Raw genomic sequence first — 22,741 nt, 5'->3', positions numbered from 1 at the left:
GGATGTATGTAAAGAACCTGGCATAGGGTGAGTACACAACAAGTGTCTATGAGTGGAAACAAAATCTCTGAACTACCTAGCCCAATGTCCAGGAACAGGAAAAGCCTGATACATGTAAGTGTCCTTGTTCTTTCCTTGTTCCATGATGTGTCTCAGAAACTTTCTGAATACTGACATTAGGATTCAAACACAATGCAGTTAAGAGATTGTAATGGGCTGAATTTTGTCCCCCCAAAATTAATATGTTGATGTCCTAACCTTGATATCCTCAGAATGTGACCATGCCTGGAGACAAGATCTTTATAATTAAGTTAAAATAAGGTCTTTATAGGCCCTAAACTGACCTGACTAGTATCCTCATAAGTAGAGGAAACTTACACACAAACACATACAGAGAGAAAATAATTTGAAGATAGAGGAAAAAGATGACCATCTACCAGTCAAAAAGAGACAGCCCTGGAAAGCTCTTTCCCGATGGCCCTTGAAAGGAAACAACCCTGCCAGCATCTTGATCTCAATAGCTAGCCTCCAGAACCATGAGAAAATGCATGTCTGCTGTTTAAGCCCTTCAGCTGATGGTACCTTGCAATAGAAACCCTAGCAAATTCACCCAAGAAATCAAGACAGAACATTCAATAAACATGGAAATTAAGCCACATATTGTCAGAAAAGGAAGATATTTCTTCAATAAGTTATCTAGCATACTCTCTAGTTTTCATGTCCTCTACTACAAGAAGCAGTATCAAAGAACATGGGCCTCACCATATTACAAAAACAAAGCTGTCCCTCGCCCCTGCCCTCTTTCTAAAAAAACTTTGAGACAAGATCTTGCTTGTCACCCAGCTGGAGTGCAGTGGCACGATCGTGGCTCACTGCAGCCTCGACCTCCCAGGCTTAAGCGACACTCCCACCTCAGCCTCCCAGGTAGCTGGGACTACAGACACACACGATCATGCCTGAACTAGCTTTTGTATTTTCTTGTAGAGATGGGGTTTGGCCATGTTGCCCAGGCTAGTCTCCAACTCCTGGGCTCAAGAGATCTGCCCACCTCAGCCTCCCAAAGTGCTGGAATTATAGACATGAGCCACAGCACCTAGTCTTTTCTTTAAAAAAATTATGTTATGAGCATATGATTGTTAAAAAATTATCACTTAATGTAAGTTTTAAGAATACAAAAGAGTGGTGGTGCTGGGAATGAATTTTACTGAAACTTTTTTTGTTATAATTTTTATTGTTATAATGGTTACAACCAAGCTGCATCCATTAAGACCACTATTTCTGAGGACCATGAATTTTATAGTGACCAACAGACAAAAATGATTAGTCTATTCTTCATGTAGCAGCCCTTGAGCATGTGTCTCATAGGAGATGCCATGAATTGCATTTGAAATTTTAGAGGCACAGCATAGATTATCCACCATCTTGTCATCGAGCTCCTTCAGATTAGCAGCACAGATAATGAAAATTTTCCTTACTTCTTTTTGCATGATTCTTGCCCATTATGGCAATTTGTCTTCTGGACAGAATAGATAGTGGCTGAGGGATTTTTTTTTTTTAGCTTATACTACAGTTGCTATTTAATTATAAATCTAAAAATCTAATAGTTCCATGTACTCTCAGAAAAAATCTTGGAATACATCTGTGAAATGGGGATAATAATACCTTCTAGATCCCAGAACAAATGCCCCACTCTAGGTTTTTGTCCAGCTCTGAGATCTATGAATGTGTGAATTCGACTAGAGTTCAGCTACTGTGTCAGAGTAACATAATTTCAATATTTTTTTTCAACCCACTACCCATTTTTATCATTTGTAAATACCTTATTACTTCTCCATCTTTAGGAGAAAACCCTGGGATAGGCCTTGTTAATTAGTCACAGGAAAACTGGTTATACCCCAATTTTTAGTTGGAAATCTCTGCCACTGGCAGAGTTTTCAGTGACATCATTCTTCTATCCACATTTTTTTTTCACAAAAGTATTTGTATAATAATACATTCTAGTAAATGCACAAATAGAAGCAGAAAAGAGCACCTCTTCAAAATCTCTAATCAAATCGAGATCCAGCTCTCTGGTTTTTGCCCTGTACATTATTTGGAAACTACAGATCCCACCCACGCCCCACCCCCGGATTGCCATCCTGGATCCACTGCAGCTGGAATAGACTGAATCAGACTGATGATACCTGGGTCAAGTGTCTGAATGTGGGGATATTTGTCTGAAAGCACTGAAATATCATCTCTAAAAGATTTGGCTCCATTTACTGTTACAACATGCATAAACTTCTCCAGGCTCTGAACCTATTTAAACTGAATACACTTTAGAAAGTTCCTTGGCTTTAGACAAGATTGGCTATTGCTTCATTTTGTGACATTAGCAGTGGGTGGCAGTCAGTCTTGTTTAACCCATTGCTTCATTTTGTGACATAAGCAGTGGGTCGCAGTCAGTCTTGTTTAACCCAATTGATGAAGGACAGGAGGTCAGCATGGCTAAATGAAATTCATTGGTAGTTTGTTAAAGAATACTAATTTTACCTCTGCCTTCTCCACAACCAAGCCATCACTTCTTCTTGAAAAAGTATTCAGTTAATCTATCTCAAGTTTCTTTTTTTCCCTTTTTTCCATTACATTGACGTGTGTCCACATTGCCCAAGTGAACAGAGTAGCTAAGGCAGAATCAGAACAGTCAGAGGCACAGCCTACATGATTACACACTGGATTCAAGATCTCAGGCAAGGGTAACACATCCACATTTTCTTTATATTATATTCACAGCATCATTTTCTCTGCCTGTGTTATAAGCCACTGTGTCATTTTGACTTTTTGTTCAAACATCATGACAGTTGTTAATGTAAGCATGACAGTTTTAGCTATCATTCTTATTTCCTTTCTTCTAGATTATCTTTCAACTGGTAAACATAAACTTCATTTTCTAAAATACAAATGAGCTTTCTTTTTCTGAAAGAGCTGTCTCTTTTCCAGGTTGAAAAGAAACAATGCAAACTAAATAAAGATGTTCAAAATGTTGTCGTTAAGACTGGCAGATGACCTGTCTGCTTTCACTGCTCTCATTCAAACTCAGCTGGAATTCTGATGACCAGATATCACAGGGCTTCACGGCAGGCCAGTGGCCATGATGACGGTGAAGCATACCACAGGGAGGAAATTGACTCAGAAAAGCAAGTGAACAATTATTGCAATTGCTGAAAAATAAATATGTTTTATTCATTAGAAATGTTTTATTTAAATAAAATTGCTAAGCATTTCCCCAAAACTTTCATATAAGGAATCTGAGGAGCATAAAATTAAACTATGACCATGATGATCTTAAAATACTTCCTCCTATGTTTAGCGCTTCTGAAAACTTAATTACCATGTATATATCTCATAAAACTACAGAAGTACACATTTAAAATTTCCAACCTTTAAAGTTTCATAAACTGAGGTCACCTAGCTTTTACTTTTTATATTAAATTTTGGTATTTTGCTTTATTTTTCAATTTTTACTCTAGCATTCTATAAGATGAATGCTAAGTTATGATTATTGGTAGTTTGAATTACTTTCTGTTAATTTCTTTCTGAGCCTGTCCTTCAGAAGTGTGCTTTTGAAACATCTGAACATGCACCAAACCAGGATGCCTTGCAGGGCGTCGGCTGTCAGTAAGCACACTGCTCTTCATCCCCAGAAATGAGCTGACCAGAAATATCATCAGGGTAATGTGACGCTTGCTAACAATATAAGGTCCTCCATGTACCCTCACAGTATCATAAATCTCAGTAATTTCTGTTAGCAGAGGCAAGGGTTCATCTAATTGCAGGCTTCCCTTTTATGGAGGGAGAACCAAAGTTCAGCAACTCCCAGCTGGCCTCTGGTTTCAAGCAGGATAAACTGTGCAGGAAAGACTTCCCTGGCATCTATGTTTACTCTTAACTGACACATTATCAAGATCCCACCCTCTGCTACTTTCTGGAATCCTGAGTAAAGAAAGTATGTATTCCATCTATGAGGGTATGAGGTTTATTTGGGATGCACCATCTCTCCAAGAATATCATATTAGTAACTGGTAATGAGGAATTTTTTTTCCCACAATTCCCATCACTATCTTTAAGTTCTTCTTTCTTTCTTGAGGTTTAACAGCTAGTGCTTTGATACTCTCTTGCCATTGGTCAAAGCTGCAAGTTACCATCATATATTCATCTAAAGCAAACTTCCTTATTGAATAAGGCAAAACGTCAACACAGAAGTAACTAAATAAAGCACCAAACTAAGTGTTGGGATAATTCGTGAACTATTGTTTGATTATAGAATGTATGTGACAACTCTGTGAATGCATTACTTAATCAAAAGAGCTAATGTAAAGTCTTCCGGGTGATATTCAACCACAAAAGGAAAAGTGATATAGGATAATGACGTAACAATTGAAGTATAGAAGGATGTAGAAATAAGGGCGTGTGTGGGACACTCATTTATTTGTTAGTGAAATGAAATGTTTGAGCATTTACATGTTCTGAGAGATAGAAAAGGAAAGAATGAAAATAAGTGGAAGTAAGTTTCTGGATAAGTTCAGAGGGAATAAAAAGTGTAGAAAAAAATAGAGGTGTCAGACTTAAACAGGGGAATATCATCTCATCCTCTAAAAAGAAGGAGAAGAGGTAGGTTGGAGCAGAACCTGAGACAGATCTTTGGTTACTTCTCGTTTCTCTGAGGAGTGTGAGGTAAGATCATATATTGCCAATTAAAAAGTTGCAAGTAAAGGAAAAAGTTCCTGGAAAGGAGTAAATATTTATAACAACTGCTCCAGATAGAATAGAAAACACGCCACAAACCAGCAAAGAAGCTGAAAGCAGCAGAGTATCCAATAGGGATAGCGATGGATTTGTACCAACTCCATTTCATACAAGTACTTACTTGGTTTTCTTCAGCAACACCTGACTCCTGGTGGTTGGAACAGGGAAAATCAATTATTGGCAAGATCCAAACTGGTGGTAACAAATAAAAAAGGTAGGAATAGAAGGAGCTAGCAAGGGTACTCTTAAAGTAATTGACCTAGGCTACACAGAGAAGGAAGTAAGATCCGGAGGAAGCTCACTGACTACGAGAAAGTGTGTGTATGTGCATGTGTATGTGCATGTGTGTCAGGGGCAGGGATGGTGGAGAGTCTAAAGAATGAAAGTCTTGCTGAACTGGAACCATAGCTATAGGGGGAGAAAGAAACTAAGAGAGCTGGAAGTAAAGAAGGTCACTGTCCAAGAGTGAACTGTCAGATTTAGAGATTTCAGATACAGCTGTCTGGAGCAATGTCAGCGCCCGAGGACTTGCTTTGGAAGTAGGTTTCTAAAAATTGGGTGCTTTAGTGTTTAAAATGAAAACTGATAGAAGTGTGAGGTCAAGGCATCAGAGTACTAAATGTTCATTCACATGGACTTTGAAGTTAAGAATACTCTCAGAAGTTGGAAAGGAGACAACATATGTGAGCCACATATTTGATAAATATCAGGGAATAATCTGGAGGTCACAGGTAACAGCAACAAGGACTGACAGAAACTACAGAAATTGCCAAAGAGGAGAGGCTTTCCTTTTGATCAGAAAGCAGAGATCTGCATTAACAACATGGAAAGATAAGACAACATTTGGTCCACCTCACAAGATTACTCTGGGACTCACATAAAATAATGGACATAACAAGTCCTCCAAGGAGTGTTAAATGTAATTGAAATGAAAATGACTATTATCATTTATAAAATTATGTATAGATATAGATAACAAAGTCTGTACATACACACACACAAAGACATTATCAGTCTTAGATACTGTCAATACCACCTACTATTAATATCAGTAACTCTTATAATTTACATCTTATACTTTATATTAAAAATTCTCAAAGTATTTCATGCACACATTTCAGTATCTTCTCACTAAAACCTTGGGAAGTAAATAGTGTAGATGCTGTCATTCACAGATGAGAAAACTGAGGATCAGAGGCAAGTAGTGATTTGGCTAAGGCCATGATTAGTGACAGCCAAGACTGAAATTTTGATGAAAGAAATTTAAGTCTTCTCACTGCTATAGGTAGGACATGAGAAAGCTTTTTACCAGGTGTTCATTTGCTTTCTGTTTTTCCTATACAACAACATCCAGGACATCTGTACACCTGATAACTCTGTTCTGTATTTTTTTTTTCTTAACCACCACATATTAGAGTATAAGAACTCTGGGAACTCAAATGTATTTAATTTGCAAGGAAACTCTAACCTCAACAGATAATTTCCTCTTCAAGGCTCCAAATGTTTACCTATCTGGTATGACTTTCCAAACTGTCTCTTGATAATAAAGACAAACCATGGGTCTGTTCTTGAAAAATCTGATCATCAAAAAAGAAGATAGAATCATTTTTCATTGATTTTCAGGCAAATATGATGCTGCTTTTAATACAAACGTGTCTACTACATTCAAACAAAATGAGAATATCTCAATACCAAAGCATTCTTTAGGTTAGCTCTCAAAGGAGGTTTTGAGCTCTCTCTTGACATTATACTTTCAAAAATAACTATATTTTTATGTGAATTGCTTGTCTAATGATTATGTTTTGAACTTTATGGGCCTCAGTTTCCTCATCTGTGATCCCTGGGATTGACATGATAGAGGTTTTGTTAAGTATCTTGCACTTGTGAAACATTCAATATTTAGTAAGGGTGATTTTAATCAGCCATAATTTATTATTCTGAATTTCACCCTTAGAGTATTTCCTTGCTTTGTGTAAAATGTATCACTAGGGTGGTACCAAGAAGAAGAGGTAAATCATTGCAAACATGAATGGTTGCAAACTTGAAACCACAGCCTAACTTGGGAGAGGTTTACAAACTAATTACTTAAAACATGAAGCAGACAGGGAATAATCTCCTTAAGCAAAATATAACTATCTGAAAACAAAGATAAAATTCAGTAACTTCACCTACATTAATAGTAAGAACTTCTGTGCTTCCAAAAATACAAAAAAGGAAGTGAAAAGACAATTCACAAACTGGAACATATGTTATAAACCAACAGTATGAGTCACGGTTAATCTATGTATGACACCAGGCAACAGCAAGTAAACAGTCCTGTAAGGAACTCCGCTCATACTGCTTTTACTGCTAGTGTGTCCAGACTGCGACTGTGTCTCTGTGATTTAAAAGACACAGGAAAGACACATTTTTTTGTTTTGTTTTGTTTTGTTTCTCCTGCTTCTTCATCATCTCTCTGTATCTTGGTTCATGCACAATTGGAGACTCATCACACAAACACACTAACAATTGTCAAAGGTCATGCAACTAGAACAGGGTTACTCAATAGTCTCTGTGTCTGTTCTACTCCTTAGTTCATGGCTTAGAGCTGACCCTTTTTCTCTCCCCTCTGTTCTTCGCTCTTCTTAGCCTTAGAGATACCCTTCTCCTTTTCCTCACTCCGCAGGGCCAGCCAAAGTGTCCAGAATACCAAGAGCCCTCAGATGTTGGATGACCAGTATGTCACCAATATCACACTGTGAGGGAAATGGAAACTAAACTTGCTGGTACGAACAGTTGGGCTGGGGAGGGAGTGAGGGTAGAGGACAAAACAACAGGGAGAGGAAGCTAGCTTCCATCTGCTAACTTTGATGCTAAATTTCCCTTTGGAGCAAAAACCTGTCTAGATGGAGGCATGAGAAAAAAGCAAAATGGCAGCCATGATGGCGGTAAAAGTGAACCCAGTCGTATTTCTAAGGACTAACTGCCTTATCAAGGCCTCCTGCCTGCGTAAGTGAAGAATGGGAAGGAGTCCTAAATAGGCATACTATGCAATTCCTTATTGTTCTTCCTAAATGAACCTTAGTGCAATAGGTTTTGAACAAGCTAAATGGTCTTAATAATAAGGGAAACACTTCCATAGCACTGTATTATGTGTTGAGTTCTGTCTTAAGCATGCAACACACATGAACTCATTTACTTCTCAGTACCTCCCCTTAGAGGCTATCTGTCATTAGGTCAAACCATATAAAATTGTCAACATGCCACCATTTTGACCTACAAAGGGCAATTGTGCACGGTTCAATCTCCATTTCACCTGCATTTTACTGATGAAGAAAACCAGATGCATAACATTTAAGTAACTTACTAGTAAGTGACAAACCTTGATCTAGGCAATTGGGCTCCTGTTTCTGTGGTCGTGATTAATCATGGAAATATCTGCTTCTCTACCACATTGAATTAAAATGATGGAAATGGCTTCTTCCAACCTAAAAATGCTATCCACAAATCTGTGCTGTATCGTTCCCAGTCTCCACACACCTATCTCTTTTTGACTTGCCTGTTTCTTTTGAAATGATATCACTGCTCACTCAGTCACTCAGCTGGAAATCTCAGAATGGGTTTTTCTTTCTTTCTTTATTTCTCTACCACCAGAATTCAAATCATATTTATTAAGTCTATCTCTGTGGGAGCTGCAGAGTCACAAGACATGAGAGTGTAAAGGAACTTCAGAGACAATCTCATCATTTTTCTGATGTAAATGTATAGCACAATCAGGGCAACAGCCTGAACTCCTGGGTTCTGGTCACTGCTCTTCTCTCTCTATTACAATTGTCACATTGGACAAATGCTGTAGATAATACCTCTTTGCGTCTCCAGAACTTCTGGACCAACTGTAATGCTGTAACTCTCACATGACAATAGCCTGACTCACTAAACACCTACTCCGTGCCAATCAGTCTTCTAAAGGAAGAATGAATTAGCAGAACAACTCTGTGGTGGTTAACTATCATAAATCCCATTTAACAAAAAAAAACCTAAGGCACAGAGAAATAAAGTGATTTGCCCAAGGTCACACATCTTGTACACCAGCTCTAGAGGCTATGTCCTACACTACCCAACCATTTATCCCTCATCCTGTCCCCACTTCAGTGGGCAAACCTCAGACTTTGAGAAGGGGTTCCCAGTTCTCCCCTCACTCTGGGCTGAGCTGAGTGTCCTATCTGCCAAACCCTCAGAGCCTCTATTAATTATCATATTTATGTAATTGAGTACTTAATTGTCTCTTTTCTCCACTGGATTGAAAATGCCTTGAGGGCAGTGACTGTGTTTTACTCTTTTTATATTCACATAATTTAATACAATACCTGATACAATAATCATTGAGTAACTACTTGTTGAATGAATACATGAAAGAATGAATGGCCAAATAGTGAATCTTTTTGCCTTCAATCTCTCCTTATTCCATGTCTTCCATATTGATGAGAGTTGGGGGAACTAGTGAGACATTAAATGTGTAAGTGTGATGAAGACAAGAGGGCCCTTCATTTGTCTTCCTTAGTAATAAAAGATAAGCCTTCTGATTATTTCTTCCCAAATATTTGGTCATGACCTTTTCACACTATTAATTTTTTTTACCAACAACACTTATATCTAGGATCCAAATTAATTTTACATTTTGATTGTTGAAAGTGACATATTTCCAAGAGGATGCATTTATTTTAGTTTACTTAATCTATTAGACCAGAAATTAGGTTCCTGCAAGCAGATTAAATGAGTAGTTGACCTCAACACTGAACATCCTAGGCTACTCATAATCAAAATGGGCCGCAGAAGTCATTATAGTGAGATATGATTTAAATGACTTTATCCTTAAATGTCTTTGTTCTGAGGTATCCAGACTGCTACTGTGTCCCTGTGATTTAAAATGATACGCAGAATTCTAATGACTAATGTTGAGTGAATTGAATATCCACATGGAAAAATATGTATTTTATTTCTCATATCATACAAAAATTAATTTCAGATGGATAGTATAACTTTTAGTGTAAAAGGGGAAACAACATAATTTTTAGAAAAGAACATCTTCCTGATTTATGAGTAGGTAAAAAATACTATAAAGAACAATACTAATAAACTCTATTAATAATTTGTGTTCATTAAAAGAAAAAAAAAGAGTAAAAAGGACAGGCATACATTGGCAGAAGACATTGACAAAGCACAAACCCAACAAGGGAATTGTATCCAGAATATATAATGTATACTCACAAATTACTGTGAAAAAGATAGATAAACCAATAGACAAATGAGCAAAGACTTGGGAACATCACAAGAGAAGATATCCAAGTGACCAATAAATATATGGAAAGGTGCTAACTCTTTTCAGTCACCAGAGAAATGAAAATAAAATCACTGTGCCATACAACTACTCTTGCACCCAAATGGCTAAAATTAAAATGACAAAAAATAAGAAGTGTTGAAAGAATGTGGAACAAAGGAAATTCTTTACTACCACTGCTGGGAGTATTAATTAAACTACCACTTTGGAAAACCCTTTGGCAAATTTATTAAAGCTTTTTGCATAAAGCAATTTCACATCCAAGTATACCCCCCAAAACTGTGTACATACGTTTAACAAAAGATATCCACAAGAACGTTCATAGCAGCTTTAGTCCTAAGAAACTCACAGTGTAAAATACTGAAGTCTTCAACAGAATGGATAAAATACAATATAATCACAGTATGGAGTACTATACAGCAATGTGAATGAATAATCTACAAATATATGCAATAATTTGGAAGAATCTCATGAACATAATATTGAGTAAAGAAGCCAGACATAAAAAAGGATTACTTTATAATTTCATTTAAACAAACTCCAAAAACTGGCAAAGCTAATCTATGTTTGAGTTTAACTAATTGTGACTCAGAAGTCAGGATAGTAGTTAACCTGGGAGGCACTAGGTAGTGACTGCCCAGGAGTATGAAGGGAGCTTCTAGGATGCTGATAAATGTTTTTCCATTTTTCTTTTTTAACTTGGAAGATAGAATCGGCGTTCATGTATGTTACATTTAACGCATTTATGATATATTCACTTTTCCACATGGATGTTATACCTGATAAAAAATAATAAAGATCAGTTGGAGAAGAAAGTCTTGGTGAAATCAGTAGTCATTACTTATGCTCATTATTAATCCATACCAAAAATATATGTACTTTTATTTTAGTACACAGAAAGTGTTTTGTAGATAGTTTCATCACATTTTCCACTGTGATAATAAGGAGTCAAGCATTAATTTCCTGGGTGTTATGGGTTGAATTGTTTTATATCTTGAAGTCCTAAACCTCAGTACCTTAGAATGTGACCTTATTTGGAAATATGATCATTGCAAATATAATTAGTTAAGATGAGTTCATACTGGAGTATGGGGGGTGGGATCCCCAATCCAATATGATGGATGTTTTTATAAGAAGACAGAGATATGCATAGAAGGAAGATGATGTGAAGACACAATTAGAAAACAGCCATCTACAAGCAAAGAAAGAGAGATCTGGAACAATCCTTCCATCACAGCCTTCAGAAGCCAACTCTACTGACACCTTGATCTCAGACATCTAGCCTCCAAAACTGTGCGACAACACACTTCTTTTGAGTAAGCCGCCCAGTTTGTGGTACTGTTACAGCAGCCCTAGCAAATGAATACATTGGGAAGACTAAAAGTTATTAAGTAGCATGCCTTTGGACACAGCCATATAGCAGGAAGTTAAGTTACTTGCCTTTGGACACACAGCCATATGGCAGGAAATGAAGGTGATATCAAGGGCTCTTCTTCACTGGGAACATCCACCTTTCACAGTCTACCTCAGTTAGCATCTCACACACTTGGCAAGGCTACTCTAGGAAGGTGTTACACAGAAGAATAACATAATCCTTTCTCTGTTTTAGAACAATGTAATGTTCACAAATCACTGAAGATGGAAAAGAAAACCCTATGTATCCCAAACAGCTCTACTGTTCCTGTGAGGAATCTATAGAAGGATCTTTCCTGACCTGAGAGCAGCCAGAGTCTAGAGAACTTCAATGAACTAAAATGGTCCACTTAATGGCTCCTAAAGCAGTTGTTCCCAGTGTTGTTCTCATCGTGAATTCTGTGAGAATCTATGGAAAGCTAGAAATCCTCTCATCAGACAAATGCCCATATTCATGTAGTTCAGGAGAATAAGTAAGGACTTCCAGGGCAGAGGATTGGTTTTTGACCTTGTCTCCAGAAATAAAGACCAATAACTGAAGATAACGGGGTTTTTCTACTTATCTTAGAGGAAGTAAGCAACTAACTACTGATCCTATGCCAAGACTCAATGGTATCATTCTGGAAACTTCATAACTCTCAACATTGGTTATTTTTGCTCTTCCCCTCTCACTTTCCCCACAAGGATTAGCACTTAAGTACTTAAAACACGAAGAGATTCTGTCTATCTTTAGATACAGAAAAGAAAGGATGCAAGCTAGGCCTCAACCAGGTTTGAAGAAAAAGGGGACCTGGTGACACATTGAGCAAATGAGAGGACAGACCCACAAGATGATTAACCTCTGAGATCCGTGGTGAATAAAGAACACTATTTTCTTGGGAAGAATTTTCATGAGCTTCCCTATGGAATTTTTAATATTTCATTTCAACTCCATTTCCCATCTTACTCTTATTGCTGTTAAATGCTTGGTGCTATGGGAAGTCAAGTCATTGACGGGCTGGTTTGGAGAGGGAAGAGGGAAAATAAAGATATATGAGCATTGTGTATTTACACATTGGGTAACATTACTGAAAAATTGCACAAACTCCTCGGCCAAATATTGCTCAAAGAGTAGGGGCTACCAAAATTTGAGAGCTGGTACTATAACTTGTTTTGATATAATTATCTGCAAAGCTAAACACCTTGTCTGGCACATAGTAGACACTCAGTAAATAGTACATATGAGTAAATGAATAAATGGAATGGAATGGTCATGAGATTTGCAGTCATAAGATTTGGATACTAGCCTAGATGCACCCACAAAATAGATGTGGGACAAGCCACTTTATGTCTTTGGACTGGCTTTTCTTTTCTATAAGAGAATTAGACCAAATATAGATATGATACTTGAACATTCTACAATTTCCAGTGTGAGTATACTTAGTTAAGACAAAGCTATTTGCACCCACTACTATGTACTGTAGACAAGATGGTATGATATGTGCCAACATATAGTATGTCTAGGAGTTCAAGGAAGTCTAATTTGGGAAAATTTTGTTCTGCCCTAAAAGAAACTGAGACCTAAATTTACCTAAAGTGCAATCCTGTGATCAGCAACGCACTCAGCGGCACTTGCATAACCACTGCCTCCGGCAGGACTGCACCAAAATAGTAGAAGGAAAAGAAGGAAGAGGCAATGTCACAATTCTGCTAAGGAGAGAGAGATGGCAAGTACAAGTTGCAGAGAAAGAAGCACACTGCTCATTTGGATGAGGGAAATTAATTCCTTCAAGCCATCAAAAATTCCTGCAGCTTTGAGAATAGTTTGGTAAGTGGATCTCAATGCCCAGAAAGCTCTTTGGTAAAAGAACAAGTGTCCATCTTTTAGATCATGTGCTTAGCTGCAGGGCAGATATGTCCTGAAGGTCTTGTGTAAACAAAACACAAGTGAAATAAGACTCAATTCAAAATGAGACAATATTTACAGTGAAATAGAAAGAAAAACATAGGCTAAGATACAGTTGGTTTTATTAATATTTACTTATTAATTAATATCTATCAGGAACAAATATTATTTTAAGTAAACAGTTTCTCTTAAGTTTTAGGCAAATTGCTCTGTTTTTATTAAGTGAATACTATCCATCTTTCAGATGCTAAAACTATGTTACTTCTATCCATACAACTTTCTGTATTAACTATCCTTTATTGAAAATAATAAGCAAAAATCTTTAATATATGTACAAACACTGAAATGTTGCCATTTCTTTCACTCAGTTTACCCAATTATTCTGGGCAGATTCTTTTAGTTTCTTGACAATACTGTGCACTGGTGGACCTAACTCTGCTGGAAGTGCTTAAGTGATTTCAAATATGTTGGGATCAGACACATAACTTAATTGTCATCTTAATTTCCAAGGATCTTGCTTTCAAGGATACCTGGGATTTTTGCTCACTTCTGTGGAATGTGCCCTCTCAATGACCTGTAATAAATACTGCACCATTTTTTAAAAATGACCTAAATGTGGGGTGTTTTCACAGCAGCTTTTTCCCATTTCTTGGCTCAGGAAATATTATTCTTGCCTCCTATGGTCATCCTGCTATTCATCAGCAAATGCTACTGATTCAACAAGTTCCCAGCTAAGGTGGAAGGATGAGTAAGTGGGTTGGAGAAACCATATTTTTGCCTTTTCTACACAAATTCACAGGGAAGAGTGTTTGCTTTCTCTTTCTCCCTTCTAGGGTGGGCTTCAATGTTTTGGGGCTGTCTCTGGAGAAACCTGGGAAGTTAAAATGCCTTCAAAGCAAGATGTCGAAAAGCCATAGGGGATACATATTATCAACTGTGGCTTGAAAACTCTTTTGCAAACCTGCAGAGGTTAAGGATACAAAATTACCTAGGACTTTGAAATAATACAGCTAAATCAACAAGCAAATGTTATTCTTAGTGTCTGGCAATTATAGTAAGACTTTTTTTTCATTGTTTAATCAGATTGTTGGCTATGCACACAGACAAAAATACACACATATATAGTTTTTTACTTTAATACAGGTGTTGATTAAAGTGGCAGAATGTCCTCTGACTAAAGATCTCACCTGAAATCAGTCATCTTTATAAAGTTAGGTATCTCACAGAAATCTCTCAATCAATATGGCAGGCGATGAGACCCACAATCCAAGCTTTGTGCTCCTACAGCTCATCCTCATCTAAAAATATTTTATGACAGCAGTAACAGAGCCAAGCACCAGACCTAGTGGGCCTTATTTTCCAACTCTGTTCCATGGAAATACCCGGACTAGCTATTCGAAAATCTCTTCCTGTGCTGTTGCCAGTTATGAAACCCCTGGGGATCCTCACACCAAAAATTCTGATTCAATAGGTTTATGGTAGTGACAGAGAAATATGTATTTCTGTCACCCGAAGTTGAGGCTGTCATCCCTAAACTACCACTCTTCATACAAAAGTGCACATTAATAATAATAATAATAATAATTAAAAAAAGATTGGCTTCACTATTGAAATACAAATCAGAGGTGACTACTCCGGAAATCCAATCTGCTTAGGGTTAACAAGTATCTATCTGAGTGCCTATCCTGTATACATGAGTTCAAATGTTTGAGTAAAATTTAAAAGCGATCACCTTTGAGACTATCTTCTGCTTTTTACATGAGCATGTAGTGTTAGCAACACTAGCCACCAACAAACACTGGCATTGTCACGACTCCAATGCCAATAATGATTTGTTTTATTTTTAAAATGAGTATTATTTTAAATTTACAAATTATAATTTTATACATTTAGAGGATACAGTAGCCATCACTTATTTTTGTGGTGAGACATTGGAAATTTACTTATTTGTTTTGAAATATACATTAACATTGACTATAGTCATGCTGATGGGTAGTAGATCTTAAAACTTAGGCCTCCTGCCTAACTGAAATTTTTCCTCCACCTCAACCCCCACATTTCCACCTCCCCCCACTCTGCAACCCTACTGCTTTTTGCCTCAGTCTCCAGTAACCAGCATTCTTCTCTCTACTTTTATTTATGAGTTCAGCATTTTTAAATTCCACATAAAAATGAGATTATGCAGTATTTATCTTTCTGTGCCTGATTGCCAATAATCTTTGAGGACCTAATAAGATGTGAATTTAGCTATTTTACTTCTACCCCCTTATAAATTAGACAAATGAAAAACAAAACAATTAAGATTACCTATGGCAGGTGAGTTTCATAGCCTACAGCAGGGATCAAGGTAAATATACGGTGATAATAATTGATTGGTTAGGGTACTAAAGCAGTCATAGCCAATAGGGATGACTAGATAAATGACACAAGCTGATTTCTTATAAAACTTGATTTGTAGACAATAAAGGTTAAATTTCCTATCATTTTTCCCATGTCACAGAATATTATTTTTCAGATTTTTTTAAACATTTAAAAATATAAGAACCATTATTTGTTCAAAGAATATACAAAAACGCAGGTGCCAGATTTCAGCCTCAGGCATAGTTGCTGACCCCTGGGCTGGAACACAGAGCTGAGGAAGACATAGAAGAAGTCTACAGTTGGGTGAACCTGTTTCTTCCATTATGCTCTGCTGCGCTGTTCTTTGGCCATAGGCTGCATTCCTACCTCCAGCCTACCACCATGCAAATGCATGGAGATCCAGGAAGGGGACTCAAAAATCAGTGTTCCTACAGATGCCCTATGTAGTTACACTGTGTTGCCTTGCAGGGGATGGCTTACAAACATCACATATTAAATACAGACTTGACAAAATGTACCTTGACAAGGTCCTGCCGAGCCTTGCCAGAGTAGAAATGAAAAACAAACAACAATTTTGCTTTTAATTAGACTGCAGATCTTGATTCTGAATATGTCTCATCCACAGAGCAGAATTGTTTTTATCAACTTAATGTCTATTAACAGAGTCAATTCCAGTCTCTTGCTTCCCACCAACTAAGTAGGATTAAAGAGATGAGAGAAGTTTATGGTTAATAGAGAACTATAGATGTTAAAAAGTTTAATCCATTAATATAGGACAGCATTTCCCAAAGCGTGTTATGCTGAATGCTGACTCTCTTAGATGTTCTACTGGAAAAGCATTTCAAGGTCAAATAAGTTTAGAAAATGTGGCATAAAAGATCTTTCCTTTCTTGATGATTATTAACATGCATTAGGACATTAAAGGCTCTGAGGATACCTGTAATAAAATTGGTTAAGTAGGTTAAATCAAGTGTTTCTCAAAGTTATATAATCAGGGAAGCATTTCTTCCTTTACTTAACTGTTAATATCCCAAGAAAATAATAATTCAGACTACATTTTGGGAAACACTGCTATAGACAAGGCAGAGGAATGACAAAGTTTTAAGCAGGGGAGTAAATTATGTTTTACAATAATTATTTTGGAGAGGATCAGATCTTTCTTCCCTAATTTTTCTCATTTTAGGAAATTACACCATATTCCATCTATGTGCTCAATCAGAAAAAGAGGAGCTATATCTCTCACGGTGATAATTTTTTTAAAAAATTATAAAATGCAAGCATGGTTTAAAAAATAGTTCGAACAGTACAGAGGATAGTATGGAAAGCAAAAATCTCCTCCCTCCTTTCCCTCATCCCTATCCCAGCAGCCACTACACTTTTCCAGAGGTAATAACCAGGGCGATCAGTTTTTGTTTTATTTTTCAGATCTTCTTATGGCAACCCTAAATCATATGCATCTGAGCCTACTGCTTTGGATTATAAGCATTCAGCACTATCTATTAAACGAATTCATTCCCACTCTTCTTTCTGTCTCACCCACCTCCCATATCCTATCTATCACCAAGCTGTGTCAATCCAACCGTAAAAACACACCTCAAGTCTGTGCACTTCTCTCCCTCTTCCCCGACAGTACTCTCACCTGTGCTCTGTCCTTCCTGGTCTTACTACTTCCAATCCTTTATCCCTCCAGTTCACTCTCCTTATTGTCTCCATAAAGATTTCCTCAAAATAGAAATTAGAACAGTCTCTGGCTTAAACGTCTTCAATGGCTACTCACTTAAATTAAATTCAAGATCTTTATCAAGACCTGTGAAGTCTGGCATGATCAGTCACCTGCTCCCTTCTCCAACTGTGTGTCCTGCCTCTCAGCAGTGCCCTCACCTAAGTCCAGTCACAGGGCCTGCCTTCTCTCTGTCCCTTGAATGTTGCCAGCTTTTTCTCTCCTTAGGATCTTCCCATTTGCAATTTCCTGTGCCCAGATTGCTTTTTCTCTTTGTTGACTTTTTTTTCTTTTTAGTCAAGTTAACCCCTATGCTTCTTTCCAATAGCAATTGAAATCTTTCTTTGTCAAAGAGCAAGCCTTCTCAGAGCACCAGAGTCAGCATCCCTGAGTTTTTTTCTTATAGCATTCTGTTCTGCTCCATACTGCTTCCCACAATATATTTTTACATGTTTATTTTGTAAATGTCTGTAGGTTCCAAAAAAATAGGGAACACATCTGCTCTGTACAACAGCAAATGTGGAAAAGCTGGCACAGTGTCTGGTCACAGAACGTGCTTAATAATTATTTGTAACATGAATGAAGCTAGCAGAGGGAATTTCTCTTACAGAGTTATCTCCTGTCTTTTTCTTACATAAAATTTCAGCTGCATCCAGATTTTTCTTTTCTGCACACTTCCCACCCCAAAGTGCCACTGTGGTCCCTGGGCACCAAAAAGTCTTATTTGTTCATGTCTAGTAAGACCAGAACTTTAAGGGCTATTTTTAAGGGTCTTTCCTCTTACCCTTCCCTCAGCATTTCAGCTTATTTTATTCTCTTCTTGGGAATTCATTGCACTTATTTTCTCCCCGATTCATTTGGTGCCAAATCTTCTATTGCCTTGTAACTACTTATGTGCTATTTTAAATTAATACCTTATTGACGTATTTTTTCTTGCTAATGATGTCAAAAGTTTATTGAATACAGGACCTGTTACTTTGCATCCTAAAGTACACTGGATGCCCCTGTACAGAGTATTTGCATGAAGAAGGAATCTCCATTCATCCCTTCTAGTGCCCCTATTAGAAGAGCTTAATATAGGAGTTTGATCAGCTCCCTTTCACCCTATTTTGTTCCTCAGTGGTTCTGAGTGTATTGCCATCATGCTAACATGCTAAGGACAGCTGGAATAAGGATACGTTTTGAGGTCAGAGACTAGTGAAGGGAGAAAGCTGGGGACAGAGGGCTTGCCTGTTTTCTCAGTTCCTCTTCAAGAGGCACCAGACTCACAAAAGGTAACTAGGTGTACTTGACAAGACACTAGGTGTACTTTACATTGATTTGGCATTTCCCAGGATATTTTAAAGGATGACTTGATCAAACTTTTGAACTTACAGATTTTTTTAAATTAAACAAAAAAGATTACCCCCTCAAAAAATGTCAATCATTGGCTCAGTTTCTCACAGTTCCATTTTTGGATGAATTAGACCCAAACATATCTTTGGGATCCAAGAAGTTATTCTGCACTTTTAGTTGAAAATTCCAACTTTGTCCAAATAATGATATTTCAGTATTTATCATTTAAATACTGAGTATTTAAAGTGCTGAATACTTTTCTACTTTTTATTTTCCACCGAACTATAAGGGTTAGAAAGGTTCTACAATCTTTTTAATGTGCTTAACCAACCTTTCTCAAGCTACTTCTGAAAAATGGAGGGCAAAGTTTAACCCCTCAACAATAGCATATTTGTTAGTCAAGACCTATTCAGTCAGTAGACATGTTTACAATTATTATCTCTTTTTACTTAGAGATAATAATACAACCTTGAAAATAAAGAAAGTAGAAGGTTTCATCTGTTGCCTTTATTTTGTCAATGAGGAAACTGAAATACAGGAAGACTGAATGACATGTCCAAGGGCACCTAAGTGAGCAGCAGATATATTTCAAGTTTGTAGTGGAGAACTCCCTAACAGAAATGTGGGATTCCTGTTAAGACAACACTGCAATTTGGTTAGTTTTAGACCAAGTTCGTCAGCCTGAGGTCAGGACATAATCTGTAGAACACAATACAAAATGAAGATTCAGAGCCTCTTGTTTGAAAATTATTAAGCCAGCCAGCAGTGACAGCAGAACATTACCAAATGCAGGCAGGACCCCGTGCAACTGTAGTTTTGCATTTCCATGAAGCTGGCCCTGCCTGGAGTCTCCAGATATCTATAATGTAAGAGGCTGGGCATCTAGGAGGCCATGAACTCCTGAAATTGTAGGTGGAATTTTGTGTTCATATGTATGTGTTTGTCTTTCATATTCGAGAGCTTTCATCAAATTCTCCAGTTGGTCTGTTACCCTCTCCAAAGGTAATACATGTTCCAACAGAGCCCACGATGTCAGAATACATTGGTAGGGACAAGCATGTGGGTGGTCACTGTGCATGACCCTTCACAAGGCTATATTCGTGAATCGATAAGTTTTCATGAGTGCATGGGAATTAACACAAAATACACGACTTCTTAACCTGATGAGGTGTTGCCAGGAACAAATGCACTCAAGAATGCCTCTACAGGAGATAGGAAAGCAGATGGTGAGACGGTCAAGATGATCATATGCTGTATAAACCCCAAAGTGATACCCTAACATAAGTCATTTTATTTTTCAACCTCTCCCTCTTCCTCTGTAATTGGATGTCACATTTTAGCCTCCTTTAAGGAAAAGGTAGTTTTGTATACTTTAATTTCTCTAATAGCTGTAAGATTTACCAGTTCACAATGATTTACATCTATTTTATAGATAATTATAACCCAATGTTAGAAATAGGAGTAAGTGAGGAATTTGTTAACACAGCACGGGCAGAAGGTGCCCTCGTAATTAGAAAAAGAATACTGTAAAGACATGGATCCTGAGAAATACTACTGATGAAATATTGACACGAGTCAGCCTGGTAAAAACCTCATGCCCATCTCCCTCGCACACAAACACCCCTAAGTGGGAATTCTGCTAAACCGCTTGCTCTTCAGTTTAGGTGGCTGCCTTATGGTTTTATTGTGTCCCTTGCCCAGCTTTATGAATTTTGGACTAAATACACCTGTCAGTCAAATCTCCAACTCATATAAATGGGAATACAGAGAGATGGGTAACTGAAACCACGGGATAACGCTCAAATTTCCATTTGCACAGTGTCAAACTTCTCTTGATCTAGCAAACAGAAAAGCATGGTCCCCTTGAGTTTCCTGATCACTTTGCTGACACTGCTCTGTCCTTGCTCATCACGTAATGGGAGCACTCTATGTGATTCAACCAGTGGCCAAACTCTTGCAGATCCAGCGATAACCTTGGTTGCTCATACCACAGAATTCATCCATGGAAGAAAAGGTGCTTATAATCCTACCCCTCCGCTGGCAGGTGGGACGCCTTCCTCTGGTTTCCAGGGTAAGGCTGGGCATGAATTGTTTTAATAGACTGAGACTGCCCTGCGGGCAATTCTACTTTACGGGAGGGTTGAGCAGCCTTCCTGCAAGCCATCTACTCCAATTGGGAGTCTTCTGACACCTGCTCCCCTGCACACCCCAGGATGCTCAGGCCACAGGAAGAGGTCGAAAACTTCCTACAAGGGCAAACCCCGCCCTGGACTCCCCAGCCGCCCGAACGCGTCAGCCACAACCCCGGCGAGGCCCAAGTGGGAGCGCAGGGACGTGCGCAGCCTTGGGTGGTACCCGGGTCGGGCGAGGACCCGCTCCGAGGGCCAGGGCAGGGCGCCCCGGCTGTCCCGGGCGCCGGAGGGGACCTGGGACGGCAGCTGTTTCACACTTGGCCCCGGCGTTTGCGCGCTCTCTCCAGGAATAGCCCCAGGGGCCCAAAAGGCCTGGGCGGGACCCGGCCCTGCGCCTCCCTCCCTCGGTCCCCACTCCCCACGGCGCGGCCCCCACGTTAACCTTCTCTGGTCCTTCCCGGCTCGCTGCCCTTTGCAACCCCCGCGCGCCCCACCTTGGCGGGCTCCGCCGACGCCAAACGCGCCTAAACGCGGGGTGACGACGGGGGTGCCGCCGGGGGCAGCTTCAGGGGCAGAGCCTCGGCAAATGCTTCTCTCCTCCCACCCGGCCTCGCCCCCACCCTCCTCGAGGTCCCGCCAGGAACCGCCCCCCTGCGAACCCAGCCGAGCCCTCCCTCCCGGGCCACCCCCAGCCCGGTCTCTGCCTTCGGAGCGCGTGGGCTCTGCGAGCGCCAGGGCTGGGGACCCTGGCATACCTGTTCCTCCAGCACGGGGATGGGGTTCAACTAGTGGTCCTCCAAAACCTGCTCCTTCCCCGAGGCTGCGGGAAGCCCTCCAGCCACAAGGAAACGGCTCTGGTCTTTCGGCTCCCAAACGTGACACTATATATCCGGCTCGGAGACTGGGTGTGGGGCGGGAGGAAACCACCCTCCCTCCGACCTTCCCCGCCGCCGCCGCGGCCTCGGCGTTGGGCGCGGAGCCGGCGGCAGCCTCAGCCCGGGGCGGGAGGAGGGCGAGGGGCCGGCGGAGGCCCTACAGGCCGCGGGGCGACGGCATCGTGGGCAGGGCGGCCGCGCGCGCAGGCCCGCCCCGCGCTTCCATTCATTCCGCACCAGCGGCGGATCCACGCGCTGCGACTCCAGTATTTGTGTGTTTTGGGAGAAGGGGGGTTGGTTTGGATTTGGGTGGGTTTTTCGTTTGTTTGTCTTTTGGTTTGGGGCTTTCGTTTTGTTTGGGGTTTTGGTGTTGGTCTTTTTCTGTATTTTTTAATCAGTGGGCGAGGGGACAGGAAGCTAGAAAAGCGCCCCGCTCTGGTCCGGGAAAGCAGAACTCCCACACCGTGAGAGGTGGCGGGTGGGGTTGGAGGGAGGCACTGAGACAGGAGAGATGCAAAGGTTCGAGTCTGAACTGAACGCTTGAGGGACACACCTTTCTCCACCCACCCCAGCAGAAAAAGCAGCCAAAATTCCCAGTTTACTCAGCTTGACTATACACTGCACATCCCGTGGGAGGGATGCTCTTGTACTTGCTCCAGACACTGCGGAGGCACCCTGAAATGACCCACGAGCGCAGTGGCTTTTTTAAACCCAAGGGCGTGAGGGTGGAGGGTGATGCGAGGACTTCAGGCGACGTTTTCTCACTCTCGGGGTTTGGAGGGCAGAAATCCGTCTCTGCCTGCCTATGGTGGGGTGAGGGTGGGTAGGAGACTAGAACGGATCAGAGATGGGGGCTGTAGGAACAGCAGTGAGCCACCTGTGCTCAGCAGCACTTCTCCGGATTTAAAAGAAAGAAAA

The 22,741-nt window shown here is 39.7% G+C and overlaps 1 protein-coding gene across 1 annotated transcript in view; it reads right to left on the bottom strand.

Annotated features, from left to right (window-relative positions):
• FAR2 (fatty acyl-CoA reductase 2) overlaps nt 1–22,069 on the bottom strand; it is a 154,973-nt gene extending 132,904 nt beyond the window's left edge. The window contains exon 1 of the mRNA XM_003926616.4: nt 21,704–22,069. The gene's annotated coding sequence lies outside the window, so the exon portion shown is untranslated. The remainder of the gene's footprint in view (nt 1–21,703) is intronic.
• Nucleotides 22,070–22,741: the final 672 nt, after the last annotated feature.

This window comes from Saimiri boliviensis, chromosome 7, assembly GCF_048565385.1.
Source record: "Saimiri boliviensis isolate mSaiBol1 chromosome 7, mSaiBol1.pri, whole genome shotgun sequence".
NCBI classification, from domain to species: Eukaryota; Metazoa; Chordata; class Mammalia; order Primates; family Cebidae; genus Saimiri; species Saimiri boliviensis.
Note: the sequence above shows the minus strand (reverse complement) of the source record. Positions and strands in the feature narration are given on the sequence as shown.